The 16,073-nt window shown below is 44.6% G+C and overlaps 1 protein-coding gene across 1 annotated transcript in view; it reads left to right on the forward strand.

Moving 5' to 3' along the window:
• Nucleotides 1-743: 743 nt before the first annotated feature.
• Nucleotides 744-16,073, forward strand: part of POMGNT2 (protein O-linked mannose N-acetylglucosaminyltransferase 2 (beta 1,4-)) — a 31,797-nt gene continuing 16,467 nt past the window's right edge. Inside the window, exon 1 of the mRNA XM_054274305.1 lies at nt 744-806. The gene's annotated coding sequence lies outside the window, so the exon portion shown is untranslated. The remainder of the gene's footprint in view (nt 807-16,073) is intronic.

Here is a 16,073-nt window from a genome sequence, read left to right on the forward strand (position 1 = left end):
TGAAGGGAGGTTGCAGTGAGGCGGGGGCAGGTCTCTTCTGCCATGCCTAGCATGAGAGGACTAAAGAAATGGCCAGGAAGAGTCATATAAGCTATTTGAAACAATTTTTTCCCTGTTTAGGGTGGTCAGGCATTGGAACAGGTTGCCCAAGGGTGTGTTGAAGTCACCGTCTCTGGAGAAGTTCAAGAGACACTTGGACCTGGTGCTGGGTGAAGTGGTTTAGGCGTGACAGCAGTAGTGCAAGGTGGACACTTGGACTGAATGATCTGAAAGGTCTCTCCCAGCCTTGATGATTCGATGACTCTGTGGAGGCTGAAGGAGATTTGGGAGGAAGATGAGGAGCTGCAGGTGGGCAATGCAGAGGGCTGGGAAAAGCAGAGGGTTCCAGGAAAACGATCAGCCCAGGAGGCAAGGGCTGGGCGGGCCGGGAAGAGAGCCGGGAAGGGAACCCGCCGGGCTGCGGTGGGAGCAGGGGTGGGAGCTGGCACCGGGTGCAGGGTGTGCGCGGAACAACCCCGAGCAGGGCCAGGGGCAGGGTGTGCGCTGAGCGCGGGGACGGGAGCGGGGACGGGAGCGGGGACAGCGTGTGCACTGAGCGCCCAAGTAGGACGGCCGCCCTCACGGCCCGCGAACTGCAGCCTCCACAATGCCCTTGGTCCGCACCGGGCATGCGCGGCCTGCCAGGCCCGCCCGCCCCGTTCCCGCCCGCCGCCGGGCGGGGACACCGTGAGCGAGGAGGCGGCCGGGGCGGCGGGGCCGGGCCGGGCCGGGCCGGGCCGAGGGGCGGTCGCTGCCGCGGGCGGCAGGTGAGGCGGTGCGGGCGGGGGCCGGCCCGGGCTCCCGCAGGGGGCGGTTCGTGGGGGGTGGCGGTGGCCGCTGTCGCCTTCTTTCCGAAGGGGGGAAATGAGAGGAGAGGAGGTTATGAGGAAGCGGGGGGAGCGGGGCCATGTCCCTCGTGGTCGGCGGCGACCCCGCGGCGGGGAGGCGGATGCGATGAGCCCTCCCGGAGCGGGGCTGGCGCCGCGGCCGCGGGCACCGCCGCACAGGCGGGCAGCGAGAGCGCTCCGGGCCGGCAGGGCAGCCCGCGGGGAGGGCGAGCGGAGCAGGCAGCTGTTCCATCCCAACTCTGATAACCTCCCCAGAGGTCAAAGGCGCTGCAGGTTTAAAGCCTACTGGGGAAGGTGAAGATGTAATTATGCCCTCCTGACAGTTTTCCTTGATGGCTGAGTGCCTTGGGACACCACCCGCCCTAGCCCGCCGGCAACTGTCTTCGCTTTGAAAGCTTAGCAATGAATTTGCGAGTTTGGCCCCAATGGATAGGGATGCCGGTTTATCACACCCTGCACCTTTTTAATTATTGCGTGCTGACTAAGCATGGTGGGAAAGTTTCTCTTGGCTGTGTCAGCTCTGGATGCATTGCACATGCATGTTCCGAGGGTGGGCTCTGTGTGTCTGCTGGGTCCCCTTGCTCCCTTCCAGCCCCCCTCAATTAACCCGGTGTTTAAATGGGTTATGAAGATAAAGGCTTCATGTTTAGAAAAATAAATCAATTAGAGAGGCACACTCTCCTCTGGTGATGAGAATAAGGACTGTATCTGAACAACTGCTCAAGGCAAGGGAATGTATCCGTGTTTTCACACCAGTGCAATAGTTGGGTAACTATTGACAAATGCTGACTGTTAAACGGTGACTGCTGACTTTGGTAATAAAACAGAAACGGCTCCTTTTAAGAGCAATCTCACAACGCTTGAACTGATTGATTGGCTTGTTAGATCAAGCCTTGACTTAGCTGGGAACCAGAAGAGCTCTTATTGTCTGCAAGGACATTCTCCCTGAAACAAATCTGACTTATGCTAAACACATCAGCTGTAAGACAGGGTGTTTATTTTGCAATGTCATTTTCAAAACCGTGGTAGATACCAAATGTGTGAATTAGATACAGGAAAGCTGCCTTGCAGTCTGCTTTTCTGCCAGAGTGCATTTTGAACGGTTTATGATTGCAAGGTGGCAGTTTTACTTGGAGTCTCATTTTTGTGTTTTAATTAGCTGTCATCAAAGCTGGAGTTCAGCTTCCAACACTTGTGAAGTGTGCCATGAACATGCACTCTAGATGCCTGGGTAATGTTTTGGAACTAGTTACTTAGAGCCCACTCTCTATTCAGCAATGTGAAAAATGGATTGACTATATGGAAATCTCTTTCTAGCTAAATTTAGAATCTCCTCAGTCGCATCTCATTGTGAACTTACTGAGATTTGCTTCAATCATCTGGAAATTGAATATTCTCATTCCCCTTTTTCTCACTCCCTTTCTCTTAAAAGTTCTTGCTTTAAAGTGTTCCATAAGTGCTGTGGGTTTAAATGGTTCCCTATGACATTAACCCACATTCAGTTGCTGCTCCCCAGAGTTTTTAATGTGTCTGGCCTGTGCTCTAACATAACAAGGTCTTTAGGAGGTGTTTTAAAACATAGGGACCTAGAGAGATCTTCCACGAGTAAAACTGTCAAATGATCAGAGCCATAGATGACTTTTCTCAGCAGAAGAAACTGCTTTCTATTTAAAATGGCTTTTCCAGTCAGGGTGTATCTAGGCTATGAGGGAGTAGATTTTTCTAGGAAGTAGTGGGAGGCAGGAAGAATCATGAAAAAGGAGAGCATTAAACCACAGAGCCAGAACCAGACCACAGATCCTCAGCTATGCAGATAAAATTTCTTCAAAGGGGCAAAGATCTCACACTGTGGGACAATATTTTCTTAGGTTGTGTTCCAGGGTGGTTGCAGAATTCAGTGTTGAAGTTTACATTGAGAGGTAGAGTAGATCTGTAGGTCCACAAAGGCCAGGGAAGAGTGGGCTAGGAAGGGTCAGCAGAGTTTTGGGGAAGATGAGTGATGCTCCTCTCTTTTGCTGGCTGGGGAAGCCAGCAGCTGTCCCTAAGGGACCTTGCACCATTGGCACAGAGCACTGACTGAGGGTTAGTCTCAGGGTCTCAGCTGGTCAGAGTGACCCCAAGATATGTTAGAGAGTCTCTTTTCCCAGCCCAGCGCTCAAAGGAGGAGTCGGAGCTCTTAATTTCTCGGTCTCAAGGTTGTTTTTTATATCTTATCTATAAAATTCTTTCTCCTGGCCTGCCGAGGTCTGCTCAGCAAGACAGTCCAAGGCACTCTGCCCACCTCTGGGATGTGTTATCTTTTTATACTAAAAACTACACATACAATAGTTACAATTACTTTCCAATACCTATCATCTAATGTTAGACAGTGAGCTTCTACTCTAAACCAATCTAAAAGTACCAACATCACAGCACATGGAGGCCAAGAAGGAGAAAGACAGGACATGCCCCAATTCCTCCATCTTGTCCCCTGAACCCCCATTCTAAAAACCTCAAAAAACTTTTTTTCACCCTGTGATAAATTCACTATCATTCTACTTAAATTTCGTGGCTTGTAATTCTTCATATAAGGCTGGTAATTGTTTTTTCCAAGGGCTAAATCAAAGGCACAGGGGTCTTGGGCTCTGTGCCAAGGTCTCTGAGCCCCCTGGGCAGGGGATCCAGTCCTCCCCTGGGGGAGGGCAGCCAGAGGAATATCCTGGGGTCCCGGAGGTTAGCATTTGTTGGTAGTTCTGCTGTGCTGGATGAAGGCATGACATGGGACCCTCTTCCTTCTAAAGGGTTAGGTCTGACCCCTTTCCTTCACCTTCTGGGGTAGAACGTGTTCCCTTCTCCATCAGCACACCACCTGCTGTGGCACCACTCTGCCACCTTTCCCACACAGCTGTCTCTCCCTGTCCTGGGAGCCAGCTGGTAGGTGTGAGGGGCTGGAAGAGAGCAGGTTTCTTTCTTTGCCTTCCAAGTGTGCAGGTTTGTTGTATTGCCATGGATTACTGCCCAGGTTCCGCCTGCTGGCAGGGCAGGGCAGGGCAGAGCGGGCCGCTCACCCCTGGTGGTGCCAGGCAGTGCCCGGCGCTGGCTGCGTTGGCACAAGCTGTGAGCGGGCATTGAGCTCGGCACGGGGGAGGCTCAGCTGGGAGTGTTCAAAGCCAATTACTGGACGCAGTCTGTGTATGACAAGCTTCAGTTTCATTAGCTGCCTCCCAGGAGTATCGAGCTGTGCGGCTCACCTTTGCAGAGATCACAGTCTCCTCTGTGATGTTATTAGGTGTTTTTAAAAATAGCTTCATCAATCCACTTTAAAAGAGCTGGTCTGCTCTGATAACAGTGCCTGCTGGTGCTTTTCCAGATAAGGAACTTGTCACTTTTCCTGCTGTCATACATGCAGCTTCTGCCCTATTTAGAATACAGTATAAAAAAGACTACAAAATAACCACCAGTCTTGAGTAAAGATTTATGTGTTTAGTTTAGTAACAACTGAACACTCCTTATTTAACTGCTTTGGACAGTATTGGTTTATGAGGAAGTTAGGATCAAGCTAAATGCAGAAGATAACAATTTCACATACCAGTGTCTTGAGGAAATCTTCGTGATAATGTCTCTTACGTAACAAAATGACAACAGGCCAAAGATATCTTTTTTTTTTCCTTTCTGTCCCAATTAGAAATTCATTAGCTTTAAAAAGAATCTGAAATATTATGTTGTTCATGTATGTGTATAATCTATACAGTGGTGGGAAGGAACCAGATGAAAAACCAATTTGATTGGCTTAAAACCAATTTCAGTCTCTTTTGGGGGTCTGAAAAGAAGTTTCCAGCAGTATCATGAGGAAACTGCAATTGCAGGACATACCTAGTAATTTATTCTATAATGGTGTATGCAGGAGCAGTGTTTTAATTTACACATTTCTTTGATGTTTTGTGAGCAGTTGGCATTTTTAAAAAGGTCTGTTAATTCTGTGGGAATTTGGTAATGCCTAATTGCTGGGGGATCAGAATAGAGTAGGAGTCAAAGTGAAGCTCCTGATTTCTCTGCTCTCAGAAGGGAGACATCCCTCTGCAGCCTCATTTTTAAGGTACTGTCCTTTTAGAAATCTTTGATTAAGAATATTCACTAGTGCCCTCAGCATAAATTTGGAACTTGCTGATTGGTCTCCATTAATTGGACTGTTCTCCATGAACCAGACACTTGTTATTACAGGTAAAAAGTACTGGGGTGATGATGGCTTACTGTGGGACACAGTATGGGTTTTCATAAGAAAGCCCTTTACTCTTTCCCTCTTTCCCTTTTTCTCACTTGTTTCATGGTTCCTTTCCTTTTATTTTTCCTTTCTCTGTTTCTGTCTCTTTCACTGCACCTTGACTTGGTTGGTGTACTTCAGGCACCTGCCTTAAGTGTTTGCAGCAAAGGACCTAAGTACCTATTTGCACTGTGACATCAAAAGATCACATTTTGAAATTACAACTTTTCCTTTGAACAAGAAGAAGAAAAGGTTCCTGGTTGCTATGGTGATGAGCACTATATAAATGCCTATAAATAAATAAAGTAAACAGCTGATTCATGGACTTTGATTTGCACTATTTTTTGCTTTTCTAATGAGATATAATTAAATATCAGAATGGGAGGAAGTGACTTTCTATTAATTTTATTAAATACATGTTATGCCTTCTCTTTTACAGTATTTCAGCTGAGAATGGTTAAATAGTAAGATGTGTATTTTTTCTCTCTGTAGGAAGTTGATGGTTTGAAAAATCATAGTCTAGTATTTACAGAAAAAACTTTTAGATGACAAAAAGCAGTCCAGTAAAAAGATGATGTCCATTTTCAGTTTAATCAGAACATACATTTTGAGCTAAATGCCTATTTTTCTTATCTCTAAGAGACTATTAGAGCTGTTGCAACATTTAAGTTCTAGTCAAAAGTGTCTATAAATGTAATTATGTTCTTCTGCAGTATTTGAAACCCCACTGGTGCACAACAACAAAACTTGAAAATGTCACTGACTTTTTCTTTTATGTCAAAATGACAAAGGCACAGTGAAAAATCATACATTCCTCATTGAAGTTCGAGGAGGAGGGCAGAATTGGCTTTTTCATAAGCTTTTTGTTCTCAGGGCTATGATGTAAAAGTAGCTTTCTCTCTGTGCTGAAGGTGATAATTGTAAAATGGATTGGATGGAGACAATAAACAGCGCACTGGAGTAATCCCACACTCAGGTGTTTCTCACTCAGGAAACGGGTGCACTTTGATTAACAGCAAAGGAGAGTCTGTAATGGAAGGAGCTGTCCTTAGGGGAAGGAAAAAAGGTTTGTGTGACATACAGAACTACTCCTTGGTTAAAGGATCAGTTTGATTTCTTGGTGGAAACTGATTGTGCCACACTGGCCTGAAGAGAGATTGCCTCAGCCCTGAGCTGTGCAGTGCAGCTTGTGCACTGACAGGGAGTAGATCTGTTTTCTGCCACAGTCACAGCTTTGTGTTCAAAGCAACTGTCAGATTTCCAAAGACTTGGAGCACCATCCTGCCCTATTAAACAATGATAAAGTAACACCACATCCTTCACTGTCTTCCTTCCCTCTGTGATTCAGATTCATGTCCGTCTGCTTTACCAATTAAAAATATATTTGACTAAATACCTTTTAGTTCCAAGCGTGGGTAATTGGGAGGACAAGGACACGTGGTAGTTCTTTGCAGTTACACATAACTTCATCTCACAGAGCAAAACTTGTATCTGCACACAGCTTAGAAGGCAGGGGCAGAACAGGAGCAAGGAATGGTGTCCCTGAGGGTCTCACTCGAGCGGTGACAGCCTGCTCCAGTTTGATTTACGTTTCATAGGCCTGTCACTTTTGTCACAGCTGAGCTGCTGCTGTGGCCAGGCTGGTGGTGCTCACCTGAAGAACAGTGACAGCATCAGTGAAATAGCCATGGAGCTGCTTCTGAACCTGCAGTTTTCTGCTGTGGGACTGTGCTCGTCTCTCAGAGGGTGGCACAGTGTCCTGACCCTGGCCCTGTGCCTGAGCCTGCCACAGCTCTGTTTCCTGTGGGCCTGAGGCTGGAGCAGGCTGTGCCTGCTGGAATGTCATTTGCACTCCACATGTATCAAAGGCAGTTTTACCTGGATTGAGGGTAGGTTTGGACAGTCAGTGTTTGACCTGCATGACCAGCAGTGGACAAGGCAATCCAAGGTCTCTCCTAAAGGAGTTGCTGCAGAGGCTGATGAGGTTTTTAGGCAGCCTGAACCCAAACAGACTCTGCTGCCTGCCAGAGCAACAGGGAGATGGGAAAGGTGGCAAACAGGGAGTCTTGAATGTGCTTCCATTTTGCAGCTACTCCCAGGGCTAACCACATGGTTTTGGTGTTCCTGGAGACCAGGCTGGTGCTGGAGCAAACCAGGCTCCAGAGTCATTGACAGAATTTTCTCAATTGAGAAGCAGCATTGTTAGTAGTACATACTGCCTTTAAGGGAGAGGCATCTTTATTTAGAAGTCTTTTCTTTGGAGAGGAGGATGAAATATACATATAGATATTAATGCGAGGACAAACTGTTGAGAACAAGCTGGAGCTGTTGTGTATCTCCTTTTCTGGCATGGTTAGGACAAAGGGTGAAACAGATTTTTTTTTTCCCATTCCTCAGAAGCTCTGCTTATGTGTGGTTAGAAATTTTTTTTTTTCCTGTCAGAATTTTTTTAATAGATAGATATGATCCAGGACCATCTGGTGGAATTTGCTGTTGTCACATCTAGGTTTTCTGATGTATTGCCTGTCAAGTTATGTTGTATGTTCAGATGAATTTCTCATATGATCTGCTGACAGCTACTGACAGTCCTGAGATGGGAAGTTGGAAGCCTGGGGGGAAGAACAGAGGGGCAGAGCTAGCTTTTAAAATGTAGCTTTGATTGCTTTTGATTGGTGAGCTTTTATTTCTGGTATTTATGGGTGACTTTTTTAGTGAAGAAATGTGAATGAGTGAACTTTAAACCAAGTGCACCTAAACTACTGTAATTTTACTTGTAAGGTTTTGGAAGTCTGCCTATAGTTTGTTGTTGATTTTATTTTTTTCTTTGACACTGGGCTCCTTAGTTGTTCTGTATCCTTAACTCTCCATCTGTAGACAATCTCACACCTACTTAAATTGCAGCCTTTTCTTCTTCCTTTTCTCCTCAGCCCTTATCCAGTCCCTTTTTAGAAAGACCTCAAAATATCTTTGTATTTGTTAGGATACCATTAAGAATCCTAATAGTCATAGTATGCTAATCCTAAATCCTAATACCCTAATAATTCTGTAGTAAAATGAACTTAGATTTTTGGCAAATTCATATTAACCTTTGCAGACAGATCACATGTATAAAATCAATAAGCACCTCTGAAATAACTACAGTAATTCTTTTCTTGCTGATATAATACTCAAATAATTAATTAAAGTAGATAGTTTTTGATGTAGAGATCCACAGTGCAATTGTATTTCCTCACACACTGACAAATGCTCTACACTTTGTAAACCAGAATCCAAATAAGCCATAAGCACTTCAGTTTTGTTCTTCATTTTTTTCTGCCATAATTTGAAGCTCCAAGTAGCAATTATAGGCTGGTGACAAGATAAATTTCACAACCTGTTGTCATTCATCATTTTTCAATTGGCTAGATCAGAAAATAAGTGATTTGTGTTTGAACTTTAAAGGTTTTTAGTTTATATAGACTGGTAGAAAGCATAGTACAGACATTTCTGAGTGGGTTGGGAGGAAGCCTGTTTGTAGACAGAGGTGGGATTGCCCTGCAAAGGCACATCCAGGTGTGGCTCTGAACACAGACTCACCCCCTTCTCTCTCAAAGCTGTCCTGGTTATACTGGGCCTCGAAGCTGGAAGTCACTCTTGAGAAGGAAAAAGCTTTCTTCCATGGGAATCTGGATCTCAAGATGACAGTCCCCAGGCTCAGGGGACTCTTGCTGAGGAAGAGGCTGGAAAGCATTTACTTGCCTCTGGTCACTCCTGTGAGTCCTTGATGCTACTTCCCGGACCGGGGACTGCGAGTGCCCTTCTGTGGCAGTCGAGAGGGAGATCATATTAAGCTGGCCAGGCCAGTAGAACCTAAATATGGGGACCACTGTTGTGTACTCCAGTCTTGTTCCATACTTTTAAAATATCAGATAAGAAGATTTGGAAGTGATCCCACTCCTGTGATAGGGGAGGGATTGAATATGCAAGGGTCAGTGTAAAGATGCAGCAGCTCTCCATGGTGGTGGTGATCTCTCTTGGATGGAGATCTGCTCAAGCATCAGCTCAGCTGTTTTCAGAAGTGGACTTCGAAGGAAACCCCATGATGGAATATGGCCAAATGCTCTGCCTGTAACATGTTTGATAGCACTGCAGGGTGGCAAAGCTGGTCTTCAGTCCTTAAATGCATTAAATTAACTCCAGGCAGGCTTGCTGAGGAAAGGGTAATGAAGCGGGTCCGAAATGGGCCGTGTGCGCTCAAGCACATGCACTGGGCTTAATGCTCCAGGCAGCACTGCCACAGGCACGTGGCTCTGGAGCAGCCAGGTCAGGGGCACACTGGGCTGTTTGTTAAATGTATTGCAGACCACAGGTGCAGCCAAAATCACTTAGCCAGGCATCAAAGAGAAAAAGGCAGGAGGGAGAGCAATCCCATCAGGAGAAACTTGTGAGAGGAGCTGGATGCAGTCTGGCATAATGCTGGCTTGTGGAGGATGTGTTCCAGTCAGCACCCTCTCAGGACCTGCCTAACCCACTGCAGAAAAGATTTCAGCTTCTGAAAATTGAGATGAGAATCTCAACACATGGATTGTGTAGTTTCAGGTAGAGGCAGCATCTGAACAGGTCTGCAGTGTGACCAACATTGTGCAGCCTTCACCTTTACTTCATGGGATGAAGAAGTGGGAGGGTGGAGATTACTTGAAGCACCTGGATAGAGGCAGAACATAATTTTCAGAGTTCCTTTGTCTGGAGGAGTACTCAGCCCATATATAATTCAGAAACATGTTAAAAAGTAGGGAGCTGCTGTCTTTAAAAATCAGTGAGCACCCAAGTCTGTTTGTTTAAAATCTTGCACTATGTCTAAAATGAACCAAGAAAATGTGTACAAAAACTAAGCTCTTTATAATCTTAGAATAATGTGTATTTTCCACATTTAGGCTGAAATACCTGGAGCTGCACGTGGATTTATCCTTGTCAATTCTTCTAAGATCATGTTTAATAGAGATGTTCTTTTCAGATGGGATCTGTAAACAGATTTTGTTTCTTTTGTGGTAAATCTTGCTTCGCCCACTTTTTGTTTTCTTTTTTTTGCTTCTTCAAGCCTTTTCTTCCTTCTTCTGATTTAAACCTGATGATGTTATGCTATAGTTAAATTATCAGAGAGGGAGAGTGATATCAGTGTCCTCCACCTTGTAGTAAAAAAAATCTATATTTTTGTTTTCTGCAGTGTATTGAGAGCAAGATAAACGAGCAGGGTGTTGCCATCCTTTATCACAGTCAGAATGATAAATGCCATGTCCTGGAAAGCTTAAAGATGTGTAAGAATGCAAATCCTTGGCCCACAAGGAGATGTGTTTGAAAGTGCAGATCCAGCCAGGAGTTAAGCACATCCTTAAATCTAAGCAGAAGCATTGCTTCCATTGGGTGTATGTATCTGGCATCACACTGTGTGGGGTAAGCAAAGCTCAATCTGTGAAAGGAGATCTGACTTGTTCTAGTGGCTTGAAGTGGGATAAGAAGATGAGCCTTTTCCTGTCCCCTTGAAGAGCAGTCTGAGGGCAGTGCAGGTTTAGCTGTTCTATGTTACTGTCACACAACAGTGTGAACTGATGTAAAGGAGATGCTGATTGTTTGGTACCTTACAGTGCATCCCTCCCTCCACTTCTCACTTTTCACCCTCTGCCCATGTCTGCTAACCATGAGCAGAGAGCCTTGTCTGTAGCAGGCAATGCAGCACCGCAGCACCTCGGCTTACGACGTGCTTCCAAGGGACTGAGGATGTTACATGGGAGTGCAGGACTTTTCCTCCCTAGCAAACAGGGAAATAGGTAGAAATTTTCAATAATTCCCAACTTAGCCAGGAAGGCCAATGACTTCCTGGGGGGCATCAGGGACAGCATCATTAGCTGGGCAAGGGAGGAGATTGTCCTGCTCTGCTCTGCTCTGCTCTGCACTGGGGTGGCCTCACCTCCAGTGCTGGGGCAGTTTTGGGAGCCACAATGTAAAGAATACATTTAACTCTTAGAGAGTGTCCAGATGAGGGCAGCAAGGATAGTGAAGGGTCTGGAGGGGAAGCCTGGTGAGGATTGGCTGAGGTCACTGGAAACTGGAGGAGGCTGAAGGGAGACCTCGTTGTGGTCTTCGTTATCCTCATGAGGGGAAAGGATGGGCAGGTACTGATCTCTTAACTCTGATGACCAGTGACAAGACCCAAGGAAATGGCATGAAGCTGAGTCAGAGAATGTTTAATTTGGATATCAGGAAAAAGTTTTTCACCCAAACAGTGGCTGAACACTGGAAGAGGCTCCCCAGGGAAGTGGTCACAGCACCAGGCCTGACAGAGTTCAGGAAGTGTTTGGACAATGCTCTGGGACATATGGTGATTCTTGAGATGTTCTACATGGGACCAGGAGTTGGACTTGATCCTGATGAGTCCCTTCCCTTAGCATATTCTAAGATCTTTTCTCTATCTGGTTCTTTTTCTGGTTGTCCTTTAGTGCAAATACTCTCTTTGGCTCTGTTTTCTTTCCTCCCCTGTAGTTTGTTTTCCTGCCATGTTTCTTGCTTCCTTTTATTTGATGTCATGTGTGCTTTCTGAGGATGCAGTGTATTCTCTGCTCTGGTTGCTGTCCACATATTCCTGGTAGTGTGAAGTCATTTATGTCTTTCCTCATGGATTTGAGCTAATTTTCTAACTGGGAGGTGATATATTATTTTTGTGTACAGATGGAAATGTTTTTATTTGGTTTTTTTGGTACTGAATTAGATGTCATCCCTCTTGCATCCTTGAGACTCTAAAAGAAAGATGGAGGCTGAGTTTTCCTGATGCCACAATTTTACAGCATCAGTTTCATTGAATTAACACCAGCTGATCCAACAGCGTTGTGGCTGGCACTGACATCCTCACATTCTTCTCCTGTGTTTTAAGTGATTTTGTTTACTTCATACAGTGCAATGAGGTCTCAAGCTCATGACTGGAAATTTCTTGGTGTTTTATTGGTAAATACAGATAAAAAAGATAATCTTCCTGACTGGTCTTTTTTTTTTCCCCCTAGAGCAGTCTTTGAAGGCTGCACCTTCTGTTGTACATCCTTTGTCCAAGTGTGTCTTTTTTTTTTTTTGTCTATTCCCCTCCTACTTGTTTCTTCTCTTCCTTCCCTTTATTTTAGTTGTAGGTCTTCTTTCTTCTTTTGGGTTGTTTTGTTTAGGTTTGAGAAGAGACACGCCTGAGTTTAAGTACAGTTGGCTATTTGGAGTTAACCTGGAAGTTTTCCTTACAACTGCCATGTAAGCAAAGAGCTCAGCAATTTGCCCCTTCATCTCTCCAAGCTTTTTCCAGTGTCAACTGAAAAGTTTCACAAACTTTTGCCGTTCTGCCTCCAGCTTTCATTGCCTTTTGACCATCTCGTGCTGCAAAGCTTGCTTTGTCATACCTGTGAGAGGCTGTGCTTCACAGTTCTCACATCCTAACCAACTGATGTTTCCCTTTTCCATTGTAAAGTGTTTCACCTTTTCCTTTGAAAACACACAATGCAATTGTTCTCCTCTCCTCTGGCCTTTGACTCTGCCTTGTGAAACTGCAGCAGAGATCTAGGTACTCACTGGCAGCTGGACTTCTCTGCTCAGGTGCATCCAGGAGCCCTTTCTTCAGCTACTAGATGTTCTGAAGGCCACATGTGTATAAAAAGGGGACAAGGGCTCATTTTGATATTAAATAAGGATTTCTTGATTCTAGTGTGGAGGTGGCTTGGGATTAAAGATGAGAGGAATAAGAGTTTGTTTGGTAGCAGAAGGGGTTTCTCGTATTTATGAAAAAATGGTTTTTGTACCACGCAGCTTACTTGCCAAAGTTCAGCTGAGAAAATGTTGTTCTCAGTGAAAACAGATCATGTGTTTTCAGTTGCAAAGATTTCTTTGTGTATGGTGTTAATTGCCTTTCCATATTTTTACTGTTTTACCTTAACAATTTGATTATACATGTGTTTTTGCTCGAGAGAGACAGTGGGTGTGATACAATCTCTGTTTTAAACTGTTACCATGTAATTAGCAGGGAAGGATGTCTCTAAAGTCTGATCTGCCGGCTTCTTTGCTGCTCAAGAAGCAAAGAGCAGCTGAATTATGGGATTTGAGTCCTTGACTGGAAGTCCTTGTTGTGTAAATTTGGCATAGGCTGCTTCTGTTTCAGAGAACTAACTCTTTCTTCAGCTCAAAGCTGTGTATTAGGATCATGACATCAAGAAATTGTGATGGGTTTCCTGGTTATGATTTATGTACCTCTTGTCTGAAGAGGGCTTGCACACAGATCTTTCTTATTCATCTAGTTGTGTTCTCTGATACTAAACCATATAGGTTTGTAAAGATCCCTCTTGTGAAGTCTTATAGGTAATACTGAAAAGTAATCTTTGCTCTCCCTTCTCAGAGCTTCTAAACCAGACTGGGATGTTTCTGCTACGTTCTCAAAGTGATGCTATGAGTTTTTTAATGCCTTCTAGTACTAAAAATTCACCCATTCTATTTTGGGGATCAATTTTGTATACTCTTCACTGAATAACACTCTTGGCAGTTCAGTTCTCTTCACTGGTGTACTAATGTGAATATTTTGTTCTAGGAGTGGTACTCAGCTGAGAGTTTTGGTTTCTTTAAGCTCAGAGACTCATCTGCAGTTTTAAGCTGGATGTGACTTTTGAATCACAGGTGACCAATGAAATACTTAAGCACAGTCAATGTAACATACCTTGGAAATGCCTTGAAAGAATTTGAAATCAACTGCCTCCGGGCCTTCCTCTCTCCCAGGAAAAAAACCCTTCTGAGTTTGTGTGTAGGGACTGCACTCCCCCTGTGCAGTCAGTGGTTCCCTGGATGTGGTGGGGTTTTGCATGAGCTTCTGGCAAGCAGGCAGGCACATGTAGTCACAGAGTGACCACAGTCCATGACACAGACGCTCACTGCTACGCCTTTGATGCATTGGAAATGAGTGATTTGTGAATTGCCTCATGTCTTAGTTTGCTGTTGTTTTCCCCTCTCCCAGCTGGCCACATGTAATGTAAATTGAGTGGGATGGTGGTGGATTGTGAATTGAAATCCCTTCACACTGGAAAATTAGTTTCCCTGAGCAGATAAGGCTTTCATGTGTAGTTATGTGGACAAAAAGCTCTCTCCAGAAAGGTGTGTGACAGCACTTTCATGACCTCTTTTTTTGCCCTGACTCGACCGTATCATAAACTTAGTTTTGTGAGCCAGACCAGACTCAGGCTGTTCCTGCTGTTGTCATTTATTTCAATTTTAATTTCAGTATATTCCTGCTTACCTTTCACAACAGCTAGGAGGAGTGGCGGGAGGGAAGAGGAGGAGCAGTGAAAAATAAAAAGGTTCACAAAGATTAATTTGCTGTGTGATTTTCTCCTTTAAAAGGAGGGAGAGACACACCTGGGAAAATAGGCTATCAGACCTCTAAGCACACAGATGAAATACTGCCCTTTCCAGCAGACACTGTGGTGTTGCACTGAGGCAGTTCACTTACTCAGCACTAAAACTATACGACCAGATTCATTGTGACGAGGCATGATGTGGTTTTCTCTGTGTGTCTGCATTTTTACTGCCTTTAGCTAAGCTAGGACCCTTGGTGCTTATCACTTTTTAATGATTTGTTCTTACCTCTGCCCCTTGCTTCTGGCTGTTTGTTCTTTACTACTTAGGTTGTTATTCATGTTCATGTAGAGACCTGAGAGTTAATAGAAAATGAAGACTGGAGTTGCTCTCACCTTCCCTTCTCCTGTAAGGTTGCCTGGGACAGCTCCTCAGACATTTATATAAGGCTTTGCAGCATCTTGGCTTCTGACTCTGTTATGGTTGTGTCAAAGTATAAAGCTAAAGCTAGGAAGCCAGCAGCTCATTGAAATTAACTTCTTTGGATTTATAAAATCATTGATTAATCATCTTTTAATGTGGGTATAAACATAGAAGAAATACATGGTCTTTGTCTTAATTGTAATCTTTTATATGAATTTTGCAATAGTCATACATATGTATTATATACAAATATATATATATACACTTAGCACAGAGGTCACAAGGCACGCTATTATACACAAAGTTCTCTAGTGCTTGCTTAATTTATATGCATGTATTGTCCCACTGGAACACAGGACTCCTCTGTGCATGCTTATTTTTAAGCCTTAAGTATATTAAATGAGACAAGAGGGGTTTTATTTCAGCGTATTTTGGGGTTTAGTTTGGTTCATCACCTCGATGGTAAAGAAATGGTGATTATTTTGTGTAACTATAAGTCACTCAGCGCAATGGTTGTTTCCTAGTCAGTCCTCAGTCCCTGACTTCGGTGCTTTCTCATTTTACATACTTGCTGCAGTAACACAGGTGCAGATTTGGATCTTCATAGTTGCAAGAGAAGCTTTTTGTGCTGTAGCTTTAATCCCTTTGCCTGGAAGGAAGGGTTGGCTTCCTCAGCAGATTGTTCCTGTCAGCCTCCAGGTTAGATTATAAGCACATCATTCTGCCACAGAAGGGGTGCAGCAGGATGAGCCAAGGCAGGAAGGTTGTAAATGTCCTCTATCTCTATCCTCTCCTCACTTGGGATAGGATTCACTGCCCATGGCCAATATGTATGTGTATTTTAGTCTAGGCTTCAAGGTCACCAGACCTTCCTCTTTGAGGCTGCAGGGTGTGGCAGCACTTGTGTCCTTACTGTGGCTCATCTTGGGGATGCTTCTCTACTGAGAGGGCTCAGCCCTGCTCCAGCCCTCCCTGTGCTTGCTGGCTTCTCTGGGGACGGCTGCATCAGTGCCAGCAGGAGCCTAGGGATGGAAAAGCACATCCTGATGTAGGAAGCTGTCTGGAGAGCCCTTGATGTCTTGAAATACTCTGTAAAGTAGCTGAAAGACCACTCTATTCTTGGCTTTGCAAATACCAGCACATGGATCCAGAGCTGTACAAAATGAATGAGGGCAGATGTT

Source organism: Melozone crissalis, unplaced genomic scaffold (assembly GCF_028551555.1).
Source record: "Melozone crissalis strain CALT ecotype California unplaced genomic scaffold, PUWL_Pcris_2 ptg000016l_1, whole genome shotgun sequence".
NCBI lineage: Eukaryota > Metazoa > Chordata > Aves > Passeriformes > Passerellidae > Melozone > Melozone crissalis.